The sequence below is a fragment of the Cyrtonyx montezumae genome, unplaced genomic scaffold, assembly GCF_038088225.1.
Source record: "Cyrtonyx montezumae isolate F1298 unplaced genomic scaffold, pur_monq_1.0 scaffold_3, whole genome shotgun sequence".
Taxonomy (NCBI): Eukaryota; Metazoa; Chordata; class Aves; order Galliformes; family Odontophoridae; genus Cyrtonyx; species Cyrtonyx montezumae.
In genome coordinates, this window is record NW_027072034.1 from 6,557,651 (window position 1) to 6,581,715 (window position 24,065).

Consider the following 24,065-nt stretch of genomic DNA (forward strand, 5'->3'; position numbering starts at 1 on the left):
CCGGAACCTCCTCTTCTCCAGGCTAAAAGTCCCCAACTCTCCCAGCTAGTCAACAATAGGAGAAACAATCCAGCATTGTGACAACCTTCATAAACCTACTCTGGAATTACTCCAACAGGTCAATGTTTTTCTTACACCAGGAGCCCAAGAGCTAAGTACTCCAGGTGGTGTTTCACAAGAGCTTAGTGGAAGGGGACACTCTCCTCCCTTGCCTTGCTGATCACATTGTTTTTAATCAGCCCAGGATACACTTGGCTCTCTGAACTGCAAGCTCACATAGATGGTTTGATGGTTCATTGTTGTCACTAATAGTCCCCAAATTCTTTTCCACAGGGATGCTCTTGATCCTCTCATTGCTCAGCCTGTATTCATGCTTGGGACTGCCTCAACTTAGGTGCAGGACCTTGTACTTGGCCTTGCTGAATCTTGTTTTTTCATGGGCCCACCTCTCAAGCCTGTCCCTTCCTTCCAGCATGTCAACTGCACCTCAGTGTGATCCACAAACTTGCTGAGAGCGCACTCAATCCCACTGTCTAAGTCATATATGCAGAGATACAAAATAGCACCAGTCCTAATACTGACCTGAGGCGTAACATTCACCACTGGTCTCCACTTTGGCATCAAGCCATAGACTACAAGTCTTTGAGTGAAACCACGCAGCTAGTTTCTTATTCACTGAGTGATCCATACATCAAATTAATGTATCTTCAATTTGGAGGCAAGGGTGTAATGCAGAGCTGTGTCAAATGCTTTGCACAAGTTCAGGTAGATCATAAACCTTGATCTGAGTATAGGTAAAAATAGCTGAGTAAAAAGAAAACAGGAAGAGAAATAATAAAGAATTTAGGCAATCCAAATCTGACTTACAGTAAAAAGTATAAAAAGATTTCTGGCTTTCTTTTTACTAAAAAGCCTACCTTTACTGTATCTTTTGATTCCGATGGTATAGAAAGTTCTACAACTGACAAAGTTGATGTTCAGAAAATAAAAATTAAAATTAAAATAAAAAATTAAAAAAAAAAGAAAGCAAAAGAATTTCATCCATACTTGTTAAAAGATTGGTTTGGAAAAAGAAAAAAAAAAAAGCCAACAACTACAGAGTATCCGATTTCAAATTAAACAATCAAACATGTAAATTTCTGGGACTAATGAACCTGAAAAACATGGTATGCCAGAAAAGACTGTAATTTTGCTCTTGATGTAATTAAAACTGTTGTAATTGTGCCAGCCCAAAATGACAAGGAAGAGATACAAAGATTCCTTGGAGTGGTAAAGCATGGAAGAAAATTTATAATGAGAACAAGAGTGCTACTGTGGAAAGAAAACCAAAGACAGTTATTTGCAAATCTTCATAAATACTTTCAAATACCTTACTAAAAGATTCCCTTTTACCAAGGTACTTTGGCAGTGAAATGGAAATTAAGTTGTCTCCAAATAAACATTTAGTACCATAAGAACAGCGTGGACAAAACTGGCTAATGAGTCCTAAACATTAATGAAATGTCAGTAGAATCAAACATGGGAAACTGTAGCCTTAGTACACAGGAATAATATGGCTCATTTCTTTAATTGCAGGAAGCCAGGATCAGCTGAAAACAAACTGTTTGTTTTGACATGTTTTGTTAAAACTTAGGCATGTGAAACTTAAGCAGGCAGGATCTCCCTCTGGAGGCATTCACAGGCATCCACTGCTTTTTATTGACTAAAGGAAAGTGAAGCATGCCTTTTTAGAAAACTGCTTCATTAGCTGATAAAATGTAGTTGGCAGATAGGTAACTAAAGTGGAGCACATAGGTCCCATTCTCCAAATAATATATATACATACATATATTTATTTGATTACATAAAACAGCAAATCAAACACAAATCTAAGAAGGTATTAAGGGCTGTAAATGCTCCTCCTGAAACACTTGCCCTTGAGGTAGATTCACGTGCAAGACATTAGTACATCAAAATGGTTTTCTAAAAAGTCAGTCTAGAACTGTACAGAGATCTGGCTTCTCAGAACATTTCTCAGGTGAGAAAATTGGAGAAAGTGATCTGAAGATATGAGTGGTTATCCCTTATCACTAGCCTTATCTGAAGACAGCTCTCTCAGAAAACTCTCCTTAATGACAGTCGACATGGTAGAATATGTGAAATGTTGACAAACATACAGGAAGACAATTTGGGGCTACAAAAACATAAGACAATGTTTGGAGACAGTATTTGAGAAATAGGTACCAGTGTTTACTGCATACAGCAAAAACAAAAGTCAAGTTAGGAAAACAACTCACGTTTGTGACTCAAGAGGAATGGCACATGGGGCACAGATCAGGCACAGATTTGTTTATGTTAACTGAAGAAATGTATGGCTCCTGCATTCTTAGTCTCATTTGCCTGAGACAGATTTGAAAATGGATATTGCAGCTGACTAGATGGTTATGTACATTCTATCCATTCCTGCCAAGCATATTGTACTTAAACAGTAATATCTACATATGGATGTAGGGTTTTGGCTGCAAATACAAAAAAAAAAAAAAAATCTCAGGAGTTTAATGTAGTCATGCACATGAGATGTGCAATATAAAATCCTTTAGGTCTAGAAGAGTTACAATAATTTTTCATTGTTTTTCTCCTTTAAAGTTATGGAAGGCTCTTTTCATGTTGGAAGATGTCTGAAAATAGAGGTCATTCCGAGATAGCTTGTAGAATCGACCTCTGGCTTATGATACAGCTAAATTACAGATAAATTGTCAGTGAAGCATAATATCATTACATGTTGACAATTTATTTTTATGCAAATGTATTATGAAAAAAAAAGAAAAGAAAAAAAAAGGAAAATGAAACCACCTTTCATGTTAGAAAATTAAAGTTAAAAAAAAAAAGGATATAAAGGCAAGTTCAAATAAACTAGAGATGATGAGCAACCAACAATTAATGTACAAGTTAAAAGGTTCTTGTGCATAAGATCTCTCACACATAAACGTTTTTCCAATAAATCTTTTTTATCGGCCTGGACCTTTTCAACTTTCCCAAAAAGAAACAAATAATGAACACTAAGACTTCCATTTTTGTCCCAGATGCTTTCAGCAGGGAACAGTTTCATCAGAATAAGGCAAATAAGGCATTGCACTATCTAAATGAGCTATTTTTTACCAACAGCACTTTAATATCTCTGGAGAAACCTGCAAGTACAAATTATAGCTGACTGACTCTTCTGAGGCAAAAAAAAAGAAGACTAAAAACTAAGTTTTAAGATAACTTAAGCTACACATTAATATTGCTTGAGTGAGTAAGCTGGATTTAGAAAGAAGAAAGATACTTTAATGTATTTTTCTATTTTGAAATGAAAAAATATACAGGAAAATGTTCAATTGATTCTATAAAATCTAGATATTTGGAGTAGAAACTTAATTTTCAGGACATAACTCATTTTTACTCTTGAGGATTAATTTGTAGATGTTTTCATTTCACTCAAAATGTAAGCTCAAACATTTTCATTTAAATTAAACCCAACACCATTTTTCCAATGTTATTTAATCACGTAAGCAAAAGAAAGAAAATCATTCCAGAGTTTTTTACACTGATCCTTTTTTTTATTTATGAGGGAAAGCCATAAGTAGACCTACTTTTGAGATTCACACATAATCTAATGAGGTAGCTTGAGCTGAAATACCACAGACATAATTTTATCTACAACGTGACTAAAGCAAATCTCTGCTGACTAATTTGTTTTAGGATAACTTGTACATATGTCATTAATACCTCACAGTAGCACTCAATGGATAATGTTTTCAGTTATTCCAGTATTACATCCTAAATATGAGAATAATATTAGAAGAATACAAAATGTTTTATCGTAGAAGGAAAATTTAGAAACTGCTGGTGGTGCAGTAATGAAAGAAGTTCCTTATAAATTACCTTCAAGCACACTAACACAGACAGAATACTTTGCCACATACTTTTTCACCCCAAATTTCATATCTTTACAAACATACAGGAAAGAACGATTAACTATTACAGTATGCGTGCATGTGAGTAGCAACATGTAATATTTAATTAAATAAAAATGTAGGTACTAACTCCAGGACCATTGGTGGGATTGTAAGCATTATATAAGTCATTCTCATCTTATATGCTGACTTTTTTAGAAGTAATGTCACATAATTTTTTTTTTAATATAACATATCATTCTTCACAGAATTTATTCCCACATGAGAATGTAACAACTTTTTTCAGTACTTCCTATATAATATACTCCAGCTTTATCTGGAGCTCAGCATAGAGTTATAAATCAATAGATACTTGCTAGTCTGACCAAGAGTCTATCTTTTAAAAAAACCAAGGTCTCCATACAAAGAAATAGTATTTGCAGCTCTCTGTCAGTGCTACAGACACTCATCATAAGGCTCTATCAGATTTTAATCAAAGAGACAGATCAGTAGCAAAATTATCAGAAAGTTAAACTCTTTACAAATAGAAATGTCAAAAACTTACTTTTATTGTTACTATTACAGGCTGTGTTTAAAGACTGTCTGTTTATACTTTAATAATGGATTCTTCAGAGTTAATGTGGCAAGATCTTATTTAATCTTTTACTGGTGATTAGTAGCCTTGCCTGTGGCAGGGGGGTTGGAGCCTGATGATCCTTGGAATCCTTTCCAACCCAAGCCATTTTATGATTCAATGATTCCATGATTCCATGAAGCCTTAATGAAAGCCTGCTTTCATATACCAAATGAACTTTGGTTTCTGATGTTGTCAAATTACAAACAATGTATTTAACAGTTTGGGAGTAGGAAGGGTAATATTCCAGTAATGGTTATGTGTCTTTAAACTTTCATATTGCAAATCTACACCCCATATAGATTTCACACGTTATCAGTCGTTTATGCATACATCTATATCAACAGATAAAACATGGGATAGAAAACAAGATACTTTGTGGGAATCCCAAAGTATCAATTAACCCAACACATGAAAAAAAAAGCACAGATAGTATATTTTCCTAAAACACTAAGCAGCTTCCAACAGAATCAGTATGAAAATGACTATTAGACTAATGATGTGGTTGATAAGGAATCAAGACATTTCAGGCATGTCTCCAGCAAGCAATAGAGTGTGGTACAAAAGCCTTGGAACAGCCTCATCAATGTTATACCCTTAACTAAGAGGAGCTTTCAGTGTATTATTAAGATAACCAGCTCTGCTGAGAGGCTAGGATCACAAGCTCAGCCAAAGACATCAAAAGCACTGTTTTTGGCAACTGAGTTTACTCTTTTGCACAACTCACTGACTTGACACACCAACCTGATGGACTCCAGCCAAGGAGTGCCTCCAATATAAACATGTGGAAATATCTGATACTTGTATACCTGAATCTATGAGAAATTTTGCATGTTTCAGCCACACCTTGCAATAATTTCATTGTGATTGTTCCATGAGACTATCATATATATGAATCATAACTTAACTTTCTTGTAGTCTAAGCATTTGACAAGCTGTGTCTTTAAATGGTAGCCCTTCCATGCAATTCCTGACTTCTCTGAAGAGAAGAAGAATTCATACAGAATTCTTGTATGTTTTATAAACTTTCAGCCCAAGAGTGGCTTCAGTTGGGAAAAAACACAGTCCACATACCTCAAGTTTAGCAGTAGGAAGGCATTCAAAAACATCCTTTTTTTCTATGTTTCTTTATGAATTGCCTCTAGATATCATCCACACACTATTCTACTTCATGTGAATACATTCCTCAGGTATCTGTCTCCAAACACAATACACTAAGGGCCTAGATTGCAATTCAGGGTCTGAGGCATGAAAGTTAGGCATTGTAAAGCTCAACATTATCTTTTCTTTTCTAGCCCCAGGCATGTTCAGTCTGTATCAACACCTAAACTATAAGCCATTGCAGCACCTCAGGCAAGACCCTTATACCATTTCCCCTCCATCCCTTCTATTACTAGCCTGCAGCACCTCTATCCTGTAACTTCATTGCACAGCTGCATAGAGAACATTACCTGACCTTGGCCATCAAGAATTCAACAGGTCTGTTATATTTCACTCTGCTTTTACTTGTTGCTTGGGCTACAGAAAAGGTTTGCAGCTGATAAGCAATACAGCTGAAAAAAAAAAAAAAAGAAAAAAAAAAAGAGCTACAGCAATTAAACTCTGCCAGGAATTTTCTTTCCACTCTAAACCTTTCTATAGCACTGGGATAGAATTGGAACTTTCACTCCTGAACTTGCTGCTACTTGCACTAGAAGATTCTAATGTAAGTACATCATTATGAAAGACCTTCCTTGGCATTGTTTCCCAGACAGTGAAATCAATACATACTTTCAGAAGTAATAGTACAGAAACTTCAAATGTGATTTTCTTAGTTTGTAATTTTCCCCAGATTTTTTTTCGTCTGTAGTTCTGCATTCTGAATGTTGTGAAAAGGAAACAGATAAATGAGTCTTCAAATTGTTGATATCAGTAGAGAATAGTAATTCTTATTTTTTAGAATTAAAGGGAAATTACAAGAGCTTTAATCAACAGCTTATCAATATCATACATGGATCTACATCCCTCAGAGCAGTTGGAATCTATGATCACTAAATAATCTATGGTTAGCATTATATACCATGTACAGGCAAGAAACCTGGATATTGAAGTCTTTATTGACACAGTCATGTTGTATGCAGGGCAGTTGCTTGATTGGTCTCAGTATTCAATGCAGTTAGTTTTTCAATAAAAGTATTCAATCTTTCATAATACTGTCTAGTACAGACTTAAGACAAAAATCTGATCTGTAAAAATGCATGAATCTTTTATCATTTCTGTACACTTTTCAGATAAGGATATTAATGCTATTTACAAGCACGAATAAAATCTTTCAACACCTCTGCAAAACAGCAAGATATCTTTTTCCATATTGTATAAACAAGGACTACAAATAGTAAGACCAGTAAGTTATAGTGGATACAATTATTCAGTCCAGATCTTGGATTCATATTTCCTTTTGTTAAGGTAAACATCTTCTTGATACAGTGGCCTTTTACTGTAATCAGCAGGACCTTAAAAATTGTTCCATAAGGCTATTGGTAGGATATAACAGCTTTAGTAAAGGAAAAAATAAGTCCTGGAATCATCATTGTCTTTCTACTCTGTTTTACTCTTTCTCCTCCACTTCCTTCTTTCTTCTGCTCTCCTCCTTTAGCAATAACTACTTTGCACCAAAAATGAGTTCCAATAGAAATGTGAAGTCATATAGAAAAACAACAACAGCAATAATAAAAATAAACTAAGAGGAAGAAAAGTGCAGAGTTCAGTTGCATGAGAGTAATTTACTTAGCTAAATATACAAACTTTTGCCCATACAGGGATAAACTACAAAAAAAACACCAACCTTGTAGAGTAAGACTGACTCCAGATTGCAGACCAAGCTTATGCCACCTCATCCTTTTCTCTGATTGCTCACAGTGAAAGACAAAACAGAAGGGGACCGTGATTCTTCTGTCAGATACAGATTTCTTTCATGAGGGGTCAAGGACATCAAGAAGGGGAGATGATGATGTCATTTCAAAATGAGATTCCAATGTAAAAAGACATGTTCATCATGGCTCAGATCTGAGAAGTACTATTATAATCCTCAGCACAGACAAGCCCAAGAACAGATATTGTATAAATGGCAATGTATGCCTTAGGCTTTCACAGAATTTATGTATTTTGGAGAAAATCCTAGACCTTTCAGGAAGTTTTAATATACTCATAGATGTCATAAGCATTTTCTCAATAACTGGAAAAGAAGTGCCTGGAGAAATGATAGTGGACGTTGCCAAAATTCACAGGACGGATGCTGTGTGAAATTTCAGAAATTTCAAGAACCTACTGAGTCTGGTTGTGTTGGCTCAATTTCTTCATAGTGGCCCACACGATCCTGTGATCAAAATGGGGTTGATCAAACACTAGTATTTCTGCTACTGCTGAGCAGTGCTTGCACAACATCAAGGTCTTTCCTGTTCTTTACTATGTCCCTACTGTGAGCAGGTGAACAAGAGGTTGGGAAGACACATAGATGATACAGCTGACCTGAAATGAAAGAGATATTCTGTATCCTATGATGTCAAGCTCAACAACAAAACAGTGGGGAGAGTTTTTCCAAAGGAGTAGTTGCTCAGTGAGTGAGAAGGCATACAAGTTGATGAGTCATTATTTTTACAACAATTAATTTTTTTCTTATGATTTTCCTTCATTTATTACATAGTGTTTTTTTTCAATCCATGAGTTTTCCTCTTTGTTGTTTCCTGATTCTTTCCTCCACCCTGCTGGGGGACAGAAGTTCTGGGACTAGCAAGTGACTGACTGTGTGGGAACTTAGATGCCCCTTGTGCACAATACCACAAAAAGAAATAATCTAATTTGTGATAAATCAGTAATAGAGATGAAAAAATTCAGCCAATGAGACTAAAATGCTCATGTTTCCCAAAAAAAGTCTACAGAAAGCAACACACGCAAAGCCAGAAGACTTGACACAACCAAGTTTAGAGCTTTAACAGTGCAGATAGTGAGGTAATTTATTGACCAGCACTGAGAATGAATAAAAATATCAGTAGAAATAGCGAAATGCTATAAAAGAATAATGAGTAAAAATATAACTGAAAGAAATACTAATTCTAAAAAGATTTTAAAGCTTGGTGGTGGCAATGCTTTGACTGGAGGACATATACAACAGTTGCAAGAGAAATCGGAACACCTCCTGTATGAGGAAAGGCTGAGAGACCTGCGTCAGTTCAGCTTTGAGAAAAGAAGACTCAGAGGGGATCTAATCCATGACTATAAATATCTAAGGAGCAGGAAGCAAGGGGACAAGGCTGGACTCTTCTCTGCAGTGTGTGGTGATAGAACAAAGTGAAATGGTCACAAACTAATTCATAGGAAATCAGGAAAAATCAAAATGGTTTGCAAAATGTGGTCTGCCATCAACAGCAAAGATAACATAGTAGATACAGGAAATACAGGAATCTTAAAGGCAGATAGTCAACAAGTTCACTACAATATCTCCTCAGTGCTGTGTAAACAAAGAAAATTGCTATTAGAAAAGTCTATATTAAAAGCCAATTCTAGAATTTGCATTATCAACTGAGGATCAGACTGAAAGAAAAGTATAAGTGGTGGAATCGCAAGCACCTTGTATAACATAAGAATAATCCTTTCAAATAAAACCAGTTAATTATAAATTCAATTCAGGCCAGGAGCAACAATATTTTCATAAAATACAGAAAAGACTCACTGTGAAATATCTGTGGGCATGAAATATTACCCGATTTGGCAATTTCTTTTGCAACAAAAATTACAGGAAAATATCTAGCGCCAAATTTCAAAATACAGAGATTGATATTGGCAAGTACTACTAAATGACAAAAGTGACTACCTCACCACATTCTGTAGAATGGAAGTGAATACAAATCATCTGAGCAGGTTCCTTGGATGAAGATTAGTCCAGCAAAGATGTAGTTGACAGTGGAGAGGAACACCACGGTACAGCAGATCACAGACCTTGATATGATAAAGGAACAGGGAAGTCAGATAAAACATGCTTAAGTTCAAAATGGTGTTGTGATCAGCAGCATTGGCTTCTGTACCAGTTACATATAACAGACCTCTTTATTGTCAGTAAGTCTAAGAAAGTAAGAACAAATTGGAAAATGTCCATATTTTAGATACTAATTACTCAAAGTCTACTAGTAATTACAAAATATATTAATGGGAAATAAACAAAACACAAAAAAAAACACCATATGTGCAAATGTTTGATGTTACTACTGAATGAAGATGTAATACGGCAATTAGTTCAATGAAACAGCCAGTAAATGTATTAGAACAGAAATGTGAATAATGAAACTGCTCAAAGTTTCTTCATTCCCAATGTGACGAGGCATAGGGCAGCACTTTTATAGAAAAGACAGCCTGAAGTTGTCACATCTAGGTTTACTAGCATTGCCTAAAATCAAAATAAAATTGAAAAGCAGTGTCTTGTAACAGTGTTTGCATATAAAAAGTTAGAAGAAAATGGTCAAAGATAGTAAAATCATCCCAGTAGAAAGTACCCATAAATCACTTGGGAGTATGTTTTAAAAAACACTGTCAGTCACAGAAAGCCTTTAGTGTATGCTACTGAAACTGCAAAGTGTAAGCATGAAAGAGACTGACAAATACATTGCTGATTTCTTATCCGTAGCAGCCTTGCAGTGCTCATCTACAGCAACTTAACATGAACGTGAAATCTCTAGCCTGATATTAAAGTAGAAAATGCAGAGAGACAGAAGCATCAACTCAGTCTGTTACGTGCCATTTTTAAGGTAGGGGCTACAGCATATCTAAGAACAAATGATACAAGACATAGATTCACAAGTGTTTGCATCCATCATTTTGTCATACTCTGTCAGGAGAGCCAGATGCCATGGGAGAAGCTTTCTCTGCTTCCCAAAAATACTGCAACTGCCCAGATGAACTGAGAAGAACATCGCATACAAAGTCAATTGAATTATAAAACCAAGGTCAGTAAAAATAAATTCTTTCAGATATACACTAAAGCCGTACAGCAAGAATGCAAAAACTCAGCGGTATCTATGATGAAATAGAAACGAATCTATAGAACAGTAAGCTTGCTAAAAGGTTCTATTCTAACAATAATAGTTGATAAAAAGCGATGAAATTACACAAAATCCCAGTGGGCTTGGCAACAGTCCTCCATCAAAATTATAATGAGACATTTTCCTTGCAGGCCACACAGACCATTTCTTCATCACAGTGTTTTATTCAAGTAGCAGTGGCAAATTCAGATCATATAATATTGTTGTCTGTAAATGTAGGTGTCCACATGTGAGTCAGATACATAAGATCCTATTACAGCAGATGGAATTTTAGTCAATACAGCCAATGAAGTCCTGAGGACTGTTCATCTGACCAAGTATATAAGCCTACTTTGCACAGGATTAACTGCTTTCCAGTCTCCAGGCTGATATACTGGTAGGCTGCTACCAAATAATGTAATTCAGCACATCTGTTGCACATATAGTAGTGTAGATATACTACACTCAACGAAATTGAGCCTTAAACTGAAAGCCACACTAATGAAGTCATTCATGTCACTTAATTTTCTTCATTTACTATTTACTATCAACTCAAAGAACATTGTTAGCTTCTTTCTATAGCTAGCAAAAGCCTGAGAGGTAAGAATTTAGAAAGGCTGTCTCGTCACACATCCTGAGATTTGTTTATTAACAGATACCTATTTCTCTCCACTCATTGTAAAGGCAGTCTACTGAAGGGGACGAGTGAGAATGAAATCCCATCATAAGGCACTATCACAGTTACAATCAACTCTGTGGTGATGTACTTAAACAGACATTGCATCCTATGTCATGTCCAAAGAGTCTGGAGGAAGAGGAGAGCAATTTTGATTCCCTTGTCATCCTCCATGACACATACACTTAGCCGTCCTCTCAGATGGGGCAAGAGTGATCTCTGCCATGCATTACATTTGCCTAAGAAGCAGAAGGAGCAAAGGACCTATGGTAGGTTCCCCTGAAATAAATAAGTGAAGGCAGAAGATGAAAAGGAGAGTATGCTATTGAGCCATGATGACATGAATTGTCAGGTCCACTTGGGAGAAAGGTGCAGAAAAAAAATGTTCAGGAAATCATATCAAAAGGATGTGGTTCCACTCTGTGAATAAAACAATATTTACTAATTACGACATTATTTCATTTATTACATTTGGCAATATAGTTTGCTTGAGTTTATTAAGTAAAGCAGTTAATCTCTTTTTAAAGAATATAACAGAAGTTTGTACCCATCAATAAAAAAATCTAATGATTAGATTATAAGCATCTATGAAGTATTTATTCACAGTTTACCAGAATATTGCAGACATTAGTACCGTATGTTGTTGATAGTTCTAGCCATGTTGATGGATATTAGAACCTATTACAAGCCACATATAACTCAGTTACATTTTATTAAAAATGATTCACCGCTATAAAGAATCATCTTGTAAACTCATTGTAAACTATTAATAAATGAATCTTCATTAAAAGGATTACAAGTTTTATTTGTTTTTCAGGATCAGTTGGCATACATCTGAGTACACGTTTTTCAGTAAAGAAAGGCTGGCAGGTTAAACTATGGACACATAAAATATATATTAGGGTAATAATTGAATAAAAATTGCCACAAATAAATATGAAAAGACTGATTTATTAAATAGCTTTTCATGATACGTGCAATCTGGTATACCATTCATTTAAGTGATTGCCGTGACTAATTTATGCTCACATTTGGCTTTTGTTGGATCTCTGAAAAATATTCTACTTAGAATTTAAACAAACCTAGAGCATAATGTCTATTCTGAGACTGTTTATACCGAGCTTCACTCGGGACTGAAAAAAATAAAAACAATAATAATAACTTAAAAACAGCCTTAAATTAGAATGTTTAATTACACCACTGACAACTGTGAGAAATAAGGTTTTACAGGAAAAACACAGACAGCAAAAGCAGTATAGGTGAATACCAGTAAATATCCCCATCTGTGGAAGAAAACATTCAGTTCTGATACATGCTTGTACTACAGACGGACACAGCTTAGCAGAGACATGCTCGGTGCTATAGCTGTTTACTTAGGCAGCAACAGAGTTCTAAGAAATAGTTGCTATGCCAACCCATCACAGGACTATATATATACATTCATGACCACGGCTTATTTTGAGAGCTCGGTTACTCTCTCTTTCAAAAGTTTAGATATGCTACATCTATATTGTATCCATTAAGGTAAAACTCTATTCTTTGGGGACAATTTACAGCCCTGATTTTTTTGAGGTAGGGAGTGGAGTATATGAAATAACATGATCAGATTTCGAATGAGGAGCAGAACAGCCTTTTGACGTCACATTTCTACAATCACTGAACAGACTGTTCTATTTGCAAGCCTCTAAAGATTTGGTGTTTAGATGATAAAGGGCACTGCTTTTTATAATCTATTATTAACTGTCGTGTGTGTATTACTGCAGGAGTTCTCCAAAGAGAAAGCTAGGAGTGTTTTGGTGGTGCAGTGATGAAGTGCTTTTTTGTACTAAGACAATTTTCCTCATTAACTCCATCCAGTCATGCTTCTTTTCATAATACAGGAATAACGCATAGTAATTTACCTCTGGAGCTTAGAAGCAATGTCCCAAGATAAACATGTATTTAAAATTAAAAATAAAAAATCATAGAGGGACTCTTTAATTAAGATTTTCTGTTTATGTTTCTAAATGGGCTGTTTTTGGGTTTGGTTTTATTTTTGTTTTGTTTTGTTTTCAAAGGCATTTGAATTTTTAGTCTATTTATTTCATAGTTATTGGATGACTGCATGAAGCACTGCCATTTCAATTAGATTTTGATAGCTGATAAAATCATAGATGACAGCTACTGCACAAACGAATGAACAAAAACCAGACTAGCGAAGTTTATGTTGTTGCATTTAAATAAAATTAAATGTTCTGGCGACAACATGATCAAATATGAAATCTACAGACAGAACAAAAACAGTAAATGGGATGGGAAGGAAGGGGTCTTCTTACAGCACAGTTTTCTGAAGAAGGGCTATTTCCTTTCAAGACATAATTTTAATTCCTGGAGAGTGCAGCCACTACTTCAAAAAGATTAGAAGCCCAAAAAACAATCATATAATCTCTTCTAATGAGAATTTTGCAACTAGACTTCTTGAAATGTGAAAAAAGCCAGAAGATAGGTAAAGATCTCAAAGCAGATACAATGTGCTCAACCCACTAGAATTGATAAGGCAAGAAAAACTGTTGTGATAAATTCTAAAGGTTAAGACTTCCACTCTATTGTAAAGATCAATACGAAGGGGAAAGGAGGAGTATGATAACAGTTCCACATCCAGTTAAGAATGATGGTATACATGCCAAATGATAACCTGTTATCAGACAGTTGTTCTATTTAAGGATAAAAGACTGAGCATTGCTTCATCAGTGATCACTTATGTCTCTCAGATCGAAATGAATGACACATTTCATATTCACGCCAGTGACTTCAGAGAAAATTCAAGAAAATGAAGGGGGAAAAAAAAGAAAAAGAAAAAAAAAACACATAAGACCTGAATCCCTGAATTAAGTTTGTTATACCAGGCTGCCATAGATTAAATGCAGTTCTCTGTTCAGTCTCAGATCATGATTAAGTTCGGTCATTTAGTCACTGCAGTTCTTTTTAGGAAATATCTCTACTTACTAATATTTCAGTACTTACATGTAAGATCAACATGAGTGGATTATTAGAGAAAACTTGCATTTTTTTACTTAAAGTCTTTCTAAATATAAAAAAAATTAGAAGTGATTTACTTCACTCACAATTCATACAACTTCATTCTTTTCTTGTCTTTTGGACTTTTTTCCTCACACTTTTTCTACACACAACTATTCTGCTTCTTGCCCTTCTTCCATAAGGTCAGATAGTCACTTTTTGATATGCATCCAAAAGAAACCTTAATCTGTAAGGACAAAGAGTCTTGAAAGTTACTGAAATTGACTGCAACACCAGCACAAAAGCTCAAATCTTCATTTGAGAAACCTGGATATAGTCTGTCAAAAGGCAACTACAAAATATAGGTCTGCTGTTCAAAACCAACATACCAGGGACACTCCAGGTACAGATATTTGAACAGAACAGAGAGAGGGCACCTCATGCCCCTCATTTGTCTTTCTGGAACTGATTCAGACTGTGTCATCTTCCAAACATATTACCCAACATTTGGCTTTGACAGTGTCAACAGCATCATGATGCCTGTGTTCAGAGTACAGCAGCCGGTGAGCATTTCTATTGCAGAAGTGTAATATGGTTTTAAGGCCAGGAACAGACAGTGTAGATAATGAAGTATTGAAAAGAGTGAGGTATGTTTGTGATTAGCCTTGATCTTGAGAAGAATCTTAAAGTCAGGATGACTTCCATGATTACTGTAAGTCAGAGAGAGAAGAGGGGGCTGACCAGTTCTGAAGGTCATAAAAATACTTTTTACAAGACAACAATGAAACAGATTTCTACATTTTAAATAATAGTATTAGAATGACTATATCCAGCCATAGTTTCTATTTGTACTTGAACTGCTATTAGAGGCACAATTTTTTTAACAAATTTGTGAATTTTAAATGTAATCTTAAAAAAAAAAAAAAACTATTTAAGTTTACTGCTATTTTATTAGGTGCAAAGTTATGATTTTTCTTTTTCTTTTTTAAATGCAAAATTAAAAAAGTTATCTTTTACTGCGTATTCTATCTCAAGTAATCGAATTCAGAAAAGCCAGTGAGCCCTCATCCTAAAAGCTGGAATATAGTAAATCAACAATTGACTGGAAATACTGCAATACAGCAAGTATTTTATTTTTTCCTCCTTTTTAAATCGAACATAGCTGACTCTTAGATGATTTATGGGGCTGGAAATCTTTCTTCTCTTATACCTTCAAGAACAATCATGCTAAGCTGAAATGGTTTGAGAGGCTGAGCTAAGGAAGAATCTGTATCTTTTCCCCTTTAACACTCTGGTGCTCACTGATCTGTTTTCTCAGATTTCCATTTGCAACACAACTGCTGATCTCAAACCAGCTGCATTATTTCTGTTTTAGTGCTCAGTCAGTAAAGAGAGAAAAACACAGAAGATTAATGAGGTCGCCGCCTTCTCACATTTCTCTGTTTATCTTATGAAATCCATTTATTGAGACTTTTTCTCTCAAGATCTGTCTGATATCCCTCCCAAACATCTCTCCATTTTCTCATTTTCTTTTCCAGTGCTTCCTCAGCAGTCTCTCAAATTACCATGTTATGAGAGAGAAAAGGTAATAATTAAGCTCATATTTTCTGATAGATTCTGGATTCACAAATATTTAAATATGAACTGAAGATTAAGAAATTAAAAAATCTGCTGCCCACATACACCAAGGAAATTAATACCATTAATCATTTTATAAAAATTATGTTGTTTTTCAATTTATCAGAAAAGCAGTAGATCTCCATACAGCTGAATATTGAAAACTCCACAAAAACTCTTAGATGTGTGATAGGTATAATAACATGAACATTAAAATAAAAAATACAGTAATATAGAGTCTTTTACTGTTATTCTGTTATTGTGAATAATTGATAGCATTGTTAAATTCTACTAATCCCTATTAGTAGATTATCCATAGTTCATATATTTCTATGTAATAAATACTAGTGAAGTTTATTGCGCTATTGTACAGTGAAACTCTTATGCTACTATAAATAAGGTAAAAGTACTCAAAAACAATTTACACCTTCCAAAAAATAATAATAATAAAAATAATGACCAGCACTTCTACTCTGGAAGATAATGTTATTGAACAAAGCTGCCTGTGGTCCCCTCTCAAACTGTAAGAAAATCCCAGAGACGAAGACCAATACATTGATTTCAACAGCCTTTGTTTCACATTCAGTAAATTTTCTTGATCTCACTTCCAATCAAAAACTTCCCTGTTATTTCACACATTAAATTTACAAATATATACACCTTCCTACATCAAAAAATTTTCATATAATTTTCCTCTCAAAGGAAGGAAAATAGAATAAGATGTTACAAATGCTTGCCACATCAATTAATGGATGTACTAGATATATTCAATTCAAATATATACTGGATATGCTACAATGATTAGAGTTGTATAAGAATCTGGGTACAAGAGAACAGAAAATTCCAGTGAACAATTACTTTCAAATCAAATTTCCTGTCATCATTTTGCAGTTAGATACTACATTCCTCACTACTCTCTACTACACATTTTTAAAATATTGTTGTGTATTTTTAAGAATGTACTGAGTTTGTAAATCAGATGTAACCATGTATCTTCAGTTTGCCAAGCTATTTCATATGTTCAAATCATAGAATACATTTTTAATATATCTAATTGAAAATATGCTTATACATGTAAGTCATTGTCATTTAATCTATCATTAGAAAGCCTAAGAGTAAAAATAATGTGCAACAACATATCTGTATAGATTTTCTTGTAAACTTCACAAAATATTTAATAGAGCTGTCACAAACTACATCCTATCACCCAACTCAACACAGTTTGGGAGCAATTTTCGTAAATTAAAACCAGCTTTCAATGGCATCAGTGGTTCAATTTCTAAAATCCAAGCAGGACTTTGATTTTAATTACAATGTGACAAATCACGGAGAAATAGAACGTTGTTGTCTCTTTCTTGTAAAGTAGTCCTAGGCTTCAAGTGAAATGAAATTACTCTGACATTTCAGCTGGGCATCTTCTAAAATGTTGTGAAGGGTTCTCTCAAACACAAAATAAGACGAGTTTGAGGTGTGGAGAATTCTCAGTTACTACTATTTGAATTTAATGTGAATTAGTGGATTTTATTTATTAGATTCACTGAAATAAATTGATCTCTTTTTTTTTTTTTCTGATGTCAAACATAAGCCCAAAATTTAATTTTAAAGAAATACTGAGATAGAATATATATCACTCTTCTCTAAAATACTGAACATACTTCTTTGGGAAGTAATACTGATGTCAACAACAAAGCAAAAAGAAGATGCACTACAGATCACACACAGCAATAAGAACAGAAGAAGTATGGAAACCTGTGGTTCAACTGTCCCTGCAGGTGAGTAAAATTTTATTACAGATATTTCACATAGCAACAGTACAGCTAGCCCCAGTTGGTACCAGCAAAATCTTGGCTCATAAAGCTCATAATTCCTGACTTCTATAGAAGTAAATGAAGCTTTAGCAGCCTATGAAGCCTTTGAATGTCAACACAAAAGCTTCTGGGAGTTGCTTCTTATAGCTGATTAGGAGACAAGTAAAATGAAAATCCTTGTTTTATTACTAAGTGTGATTTTTAAAAATATATGAACTCAAGGGAGATATTTTTAGGTAGATATTTTTTTCTTTTTTTTTTTCCTGCTCCTTTCTGTTATTACAGCATTCAGACATATTCAGACAAAACATAATTTCCACACATGGCCAGTACTTTATGAGGGTGAAGTCTGCTTGGTTTTCATGCTAAAGAAGTGAAAATCTAGAACTATTCAACTTATAGATAAAGATCAGTCGCAACTGTTAGATTTACAGTTTTTCCATCTTTTGCTCCTCCAGGAGACCCACTGCTCCTAAAAGAAGGAATAGGAAGGCAGTTATATGTGTAATTAACTTCTCCCACAAAATAAAAGCTTTACCTAGCAGACTGACATTAATAGTCACTTTCATAGATGGTCTAATTGCTGCCACATATACAATTGCAGCCACAAATACTTCAGTAGTAAATAGTAAATTTTGAAGAAATTTGCAAATAACCTTTGATCATTCCTCCTGAGGTGGTGTAGGTCAGTGTTTTTTCAGAGTCAGTTAAACTGGAGTTACGGTGACATTAGGGGAAACTACATAAAGGTAAGAGTGAATTAATGAGAGAGTGAGAAAATAATTTCATCATGTTCCTGAAGAGAATGCCTTTGGCGCTATACAGTAATTAGCTTTAATTTACTACATCACCAAAACGAAATCTGCTTTAACTTTCAAAGCTTTGTCCCACATTTCTTGTGCCCTTGTTCTCACGTTATTTTCTTGACTACAGACAAATTTAAATAACATTATAGTGTGTATTGTGTCCCTATCACTCATGCTCAGACAGAATGCTCATTGAAGGAGTGAATGAGAGATCCCTTAGCATCAGCACACCTGTAATACTAATACTAGGCAAGCAGAAGATGGTCATTCATCAGAACGGCACAAATTCTGATAGCAGATACTCCATCTCACCCAGTTTGATTTCAAGTTTAATTCTGAAAGCAATATTCATCTTACTGTCTTGTTACACTGATTTTTTTCCAGTACATTCAATGGCACCTTAGAACACCTTCAATGCAATTTATTTTAAAAAGTATCTAAAGAGACTGAAACTCACAATTTCCACTGAAAAGTAATAGGACTCTAAGGTGCTGTGAGATGCTTCTTAGCATTCTACTTCTGGTTGATAAATTTGAAGAAATTTTTCCTTCACAAATTACAGCACTGGGAGAAAACCTCCCAAATGGGAAATTATGAGAGAGACCTTAGCTTCTGCAACTCTTTATGGTGGATAAGTGCTCAAAGAAGAGTAAAATTTTTCCTGAGGATCAAGATTTATTGCCAAGTTGCAACTATCTAGTAATTAAGAATCAAATTTAAATTATATTTTAGAGTCAAAGAAAAGGAATAAACATTCTTAAAGAGGTGAATTTCATCATTAACATTCAGAATACCCAGCCTAAACCTTGGAGAAGACATTCTGGAGACAAAGTATTTTGGTTACAGAGTGTGTTGTCTAGCTCAGACCGAATACTTAACACTTTCTTGCCCAAAGTGGATGTTGTAAGCCTTTTGATTTTTTGTTTACGTATCTAAAGACAGTAAAGACAAAAGTCTTAAGCAGCTAAGTGAAGTTAAAGCAGTGCGGAAACGTTTGAAGACACAATGCTCTACAGTTTACTTGAGTACATTTTTTGTGCCTAGCTTTACTCTCACAGGAGTCAGCAAAAACTCCTTTATTTTCAGCAAAACATGATCATGACAATAATATTCCATTTCTGAAAATTACATTACAGGCCTAAAACTTTTGTTGAAAGAAAATACAGACATTGGCTCAAAGATCCAAAAGGAGTGGTAATGACTTAATTAGAACGGCTGACTACACGTGTACACACCTGCACAAGGTTACAGGACTGCTAGAGCAATTACACCACAGGGCTGTTACAATGGAGCAGAAGAGCAGACTGACACTTCTGCAGTATTGATCTGAAGGGCAGCTCTGAAGAGGTAAGTTTGGTGGACATTTAACAGAGCATAACTAAAATAAAAATTTTTAGCAGCTTACTTCTTACTCTTGTCTTGAAAGAATCTTTAATCAATCAGAACAAAATAACACCATCACTGTCAGTTTTTCCCCATTCTCTGATGGGGTGTTCTGTAAAGATGTAAAGGTGTTCTGCTTAGAACAAGGACAAGGAATGAAAACACATAAGTTTTTTTCAGTACATCCTCTGAAACAAAACAAATCTAGCATTCGTTCTAGTACCATCTATCTTCTGTTAGCCTGTCATTCTTCTGTACTCTGTGTACTTTATTCCAGATTTTGTGGTTAAAGAGATGCTGAACCTATCTTACTGAAAAAGTCTGGCCTACTACAGATTGACAAAAATAAACAATCAAATAAATACATAAATAAATAACAACAAAAAATAAAAACATATTGCAAAACTTACGGACCCTGGCACAGTAACAGCAGACAAGACTGCAAAACTGGTATATATTAATAACCCACTTTCTTTTTATATTCTCCTATTTTCTTCTCTCTCCATCCATGCATTTTTCATGATTTCTCCTAAGAGGAAATATCAGACTTCAAATTAAAAAATCAAAAATAAAGCAAGAAAATGTAAGAATGAACAATTTGTATTAATCTCTTACTTTTTTTCAAAATGAGGATCAAGAAATAACTCTCCTTCCTAAGCATCCACTAGGCAGAAAGAGATTAAATGTGCTAAAGAAAGTCAATAAAATTAATGTTTCTTCATAACTTATGTCTTCACTATAGTATTAATAAGTATTCTATATGTTCTGTGTAATTTTTACATTATAGTGTGTCAGAGAATGACAGTGCTACTTGTTATAGACCACTGACAAACCACAATCAAAAGGAAATTTAGGGACAAAGAAATGGAATAACCTATGTAATGAGAAACCATTTTACACTGAGCTTTATCAACAGACAGAATATGACATTTTTATTAATTGAATGATCACTTGGTCAGTCCAAATCTGCTGAGCTTTATGGAAATAGCTGAGTTACAAGAAGTTGGCATGAAGCTTAATGCAAGTCACAGCACAATGACTCTTACATTATCATTACATCACTTCATTTACACAGTCACTCTAATTGACTTTAATAGGCTTTGGATCAGAGCAAATATACTGACATAAAGATTGATTATAGAAAAACAGAATGCTTTTATTAAACTTGCCTCAAGATTATACAATCTCACAAAAACATCTAAATCGCAGATCAAGGCTTTAGGAGGTTGTGACAGTCCTCACAGAGACATTTTGTCAGCTCCAATTTCATTTTGATTAAAGATAAGGCTTCTAGAAACTTCTTCACCAGGTACAGTTAAACACAGAATCTGTCTCCTAGGCCATGTACTGTTCACACCTTAACTTCTAACTAATTATTTCACATGTAGCAAGTATTTGCATGAAAACAAAATGCTAGGAAATCTGATTTTTTAGTTGACCATTTTTAAATATGAATAATAAGGAGAGAAGAAAAATAAGAGGGCTGAACTAAGTAATCAGCCATGATCTAAATAGATAAAGCACTGGTTCGTAGGCAGTCCAGATGCTACAGTTTAGGGAATAGTTCAAGCTGATCCTGTGCTACAAAGCCTCATTGCATTATTCCATTTTAGGAAGCAGACTTAAATCCAAGGAAAAGCAATACAGAGAGTTTTGGGAAAAAAAATCTTGCTGCTCATGCTGAGAATTGAAAATCATCAGAGTGTGCATTTTTGCCACAAAATGCTAAATAAGGAATGGAGGCAGAGTTCATAGCCTAATTTTCAGATTAGTCTCTCTTTCTCTATAAGAGATCTTGTATGTAAGAACACCTTTTGATCAGTGATCAGTTACTACTTATTGTCTGTGTGACAGGAGTTGATCTTGGCACAACCGTGACTGTTTCGTTTCTGACGAATTTCTTAAGGCCTATTCTGCTTGTGCAAGCTCACCTTACATACTGCTAGACTCAGTTAATCTCTCACCCTCTGCTCCACCTCCTCCCTTCTATCTATATAACCACTTCCTCAGCCTGTCACGTATTTTTTCTCACATTTCTTAAGCTGCTTGGTTTCTTTTTTTTTTTTTTTTATTAGGAACTTCAGCTTCTCTGATTTTTAAAGACAAGAAAAATGAAATGGGATATATAATCAAGACAGTTTTCACTTCACTTGTTTCTCTAAGAGCGTTTAAAAAGAGATTTTGATGAAGGGGGAAAACAGCTCTACTATGTAATGATCTTTTCTATGGTAATCCACCCACAGGGGCATTTTAATATGTAAATCACGTTATTGTCTCACACATGACAATCTGATGGGTTTAAAATTCCTCATTTGTTAACATATAATGAACAACACTTTTGCTGTTTTTATTGGTGCAATAGCACTTTGCTCACACGTTAAGATACAGTTGTGCCAAGCTACATAAGGTGATACTATTAATAAATCGTTTGAGAGCTGCCAAATATAAGTAGGAAGGAGCTCATTTTCATAAAAATACACTCTACCTTCATGCTGGCAGCAAAGAAGTACAGAGACACTTTCCTGTAGCAAGCAGGTGTTCTCTGGCCTGCCCAGGCAAAACATCCCCCTTACAAAAATGTACATACTTAAATAAATATGCACAAATATATATATTCTCATTGTAGACAGATTTCTAGTCGCCCAGTAAAATAAAACCAAGGACAGTCAGAGCTTTATGGCTGATGAATAGGTATCACAGCTATGACAATAAAAGCACACTCCACTTCATCAATACTACTTCCCCTTAACAACTCCTAAGTATATATAAGCAAACACAAACAAAATGAATCTGAAGAGAAGATAAAAATAACCGGACTGTGCCTCAGAAAGATGCTGCGAATATACTTTGGCATATATTTATTGTGATGGCATTTTCTTTGCCCTATGTCTTTTGTAGAGTATGCAGCATACTCTTTTCTAAAGATGTAAACATGAGAAATACAGACTCAAAAATTGTGTGCACTTTAAATTGTGATCTTAGAAAAAAAAACAACTCTATTTTCTATAAAGGGCAGAAGTCTCAGTACTGCTAATATCAGCAGAAATGGAGGAGCATAGAGTCAGAACAAGTCCCTTATTGACCTTATATCTTCTAAACCTTCAACACAATAAAAAGAAGAAAAACCACACACACACACAAAACCAACTCCCATTTGATCACTGAAACTCTGAAATGTATTCTAAAAATACCAAAAATATTAAAAGACCACAAATAAAAACTGTCACGTTTTCATATGCTATAGTTGACTCACATATGATCCTTTCAACAGTTTTAAAAGCCATAGCGCTTCTTCCAGGTCCCTCTGACGACACCTAGAACTAGCCTAGAAGTTTATGGAACTGTAATACAGTACTTCAGTATTTTTCACTCTCATTTTGGACACTTAGGAATGTGAGCTGAATCTGAATGAAAATTCTAAATGTACACAGACACTTTTTCAGACAATCCATGATGGGCTTAACATGAAATTGATATCTTAATCAAAGCTAACTGTAAGGAACTTCAATGGGTGGCAAAAAAAATTATACCTAAAGGGATTGACAGATCTTCCATAGCTTTGTCTTACAGGAGAAGTGAAATCACTAAACAACTGTAGAAAAACAGTGGTTTACTAAAACGAATATTATGACTCCCACATGAGTATTAGAGAAAAGGGGACAAATATATTCTTGCTGTTTTCTTAAGCAATATCTAGCAAAACAGAATTGATCATCACAGGAGTAATGCTGTATGAACACTAAATGAAATAATCAAAATATATCACAAGAGCTGGACATATTTAACATATTTAAACATATTTAAGATTATTACCTGCAGCTAGTGGTTCTCAAATATTTCCAACTACTACATCACCAAAGTTTAAATGTCCATTGGGTATTATTCTTAGTCTTAAAATATTTATTTGAAAACACTATGCATTTTATTGTCTAATTGCAGCTGTACACAAAAAGATATGTGAAAGACACATTAAAATGTCACACTAGGTACAGAAAAAACCCGGCAACTGTGAATTTATTTGTACTCTAACCATCATTTTTCCAGATTATTTTCTAATCACGCATTGTGCAAACCACTGTTCACACAAACAAATGTATTCTGCTTTATTACAATCTGTCTTTGCTTTCTGTTTTGTTTGTTTGTTTGTTTGTTTGTTTGTTTGCTTATTTCCCCATGCCTG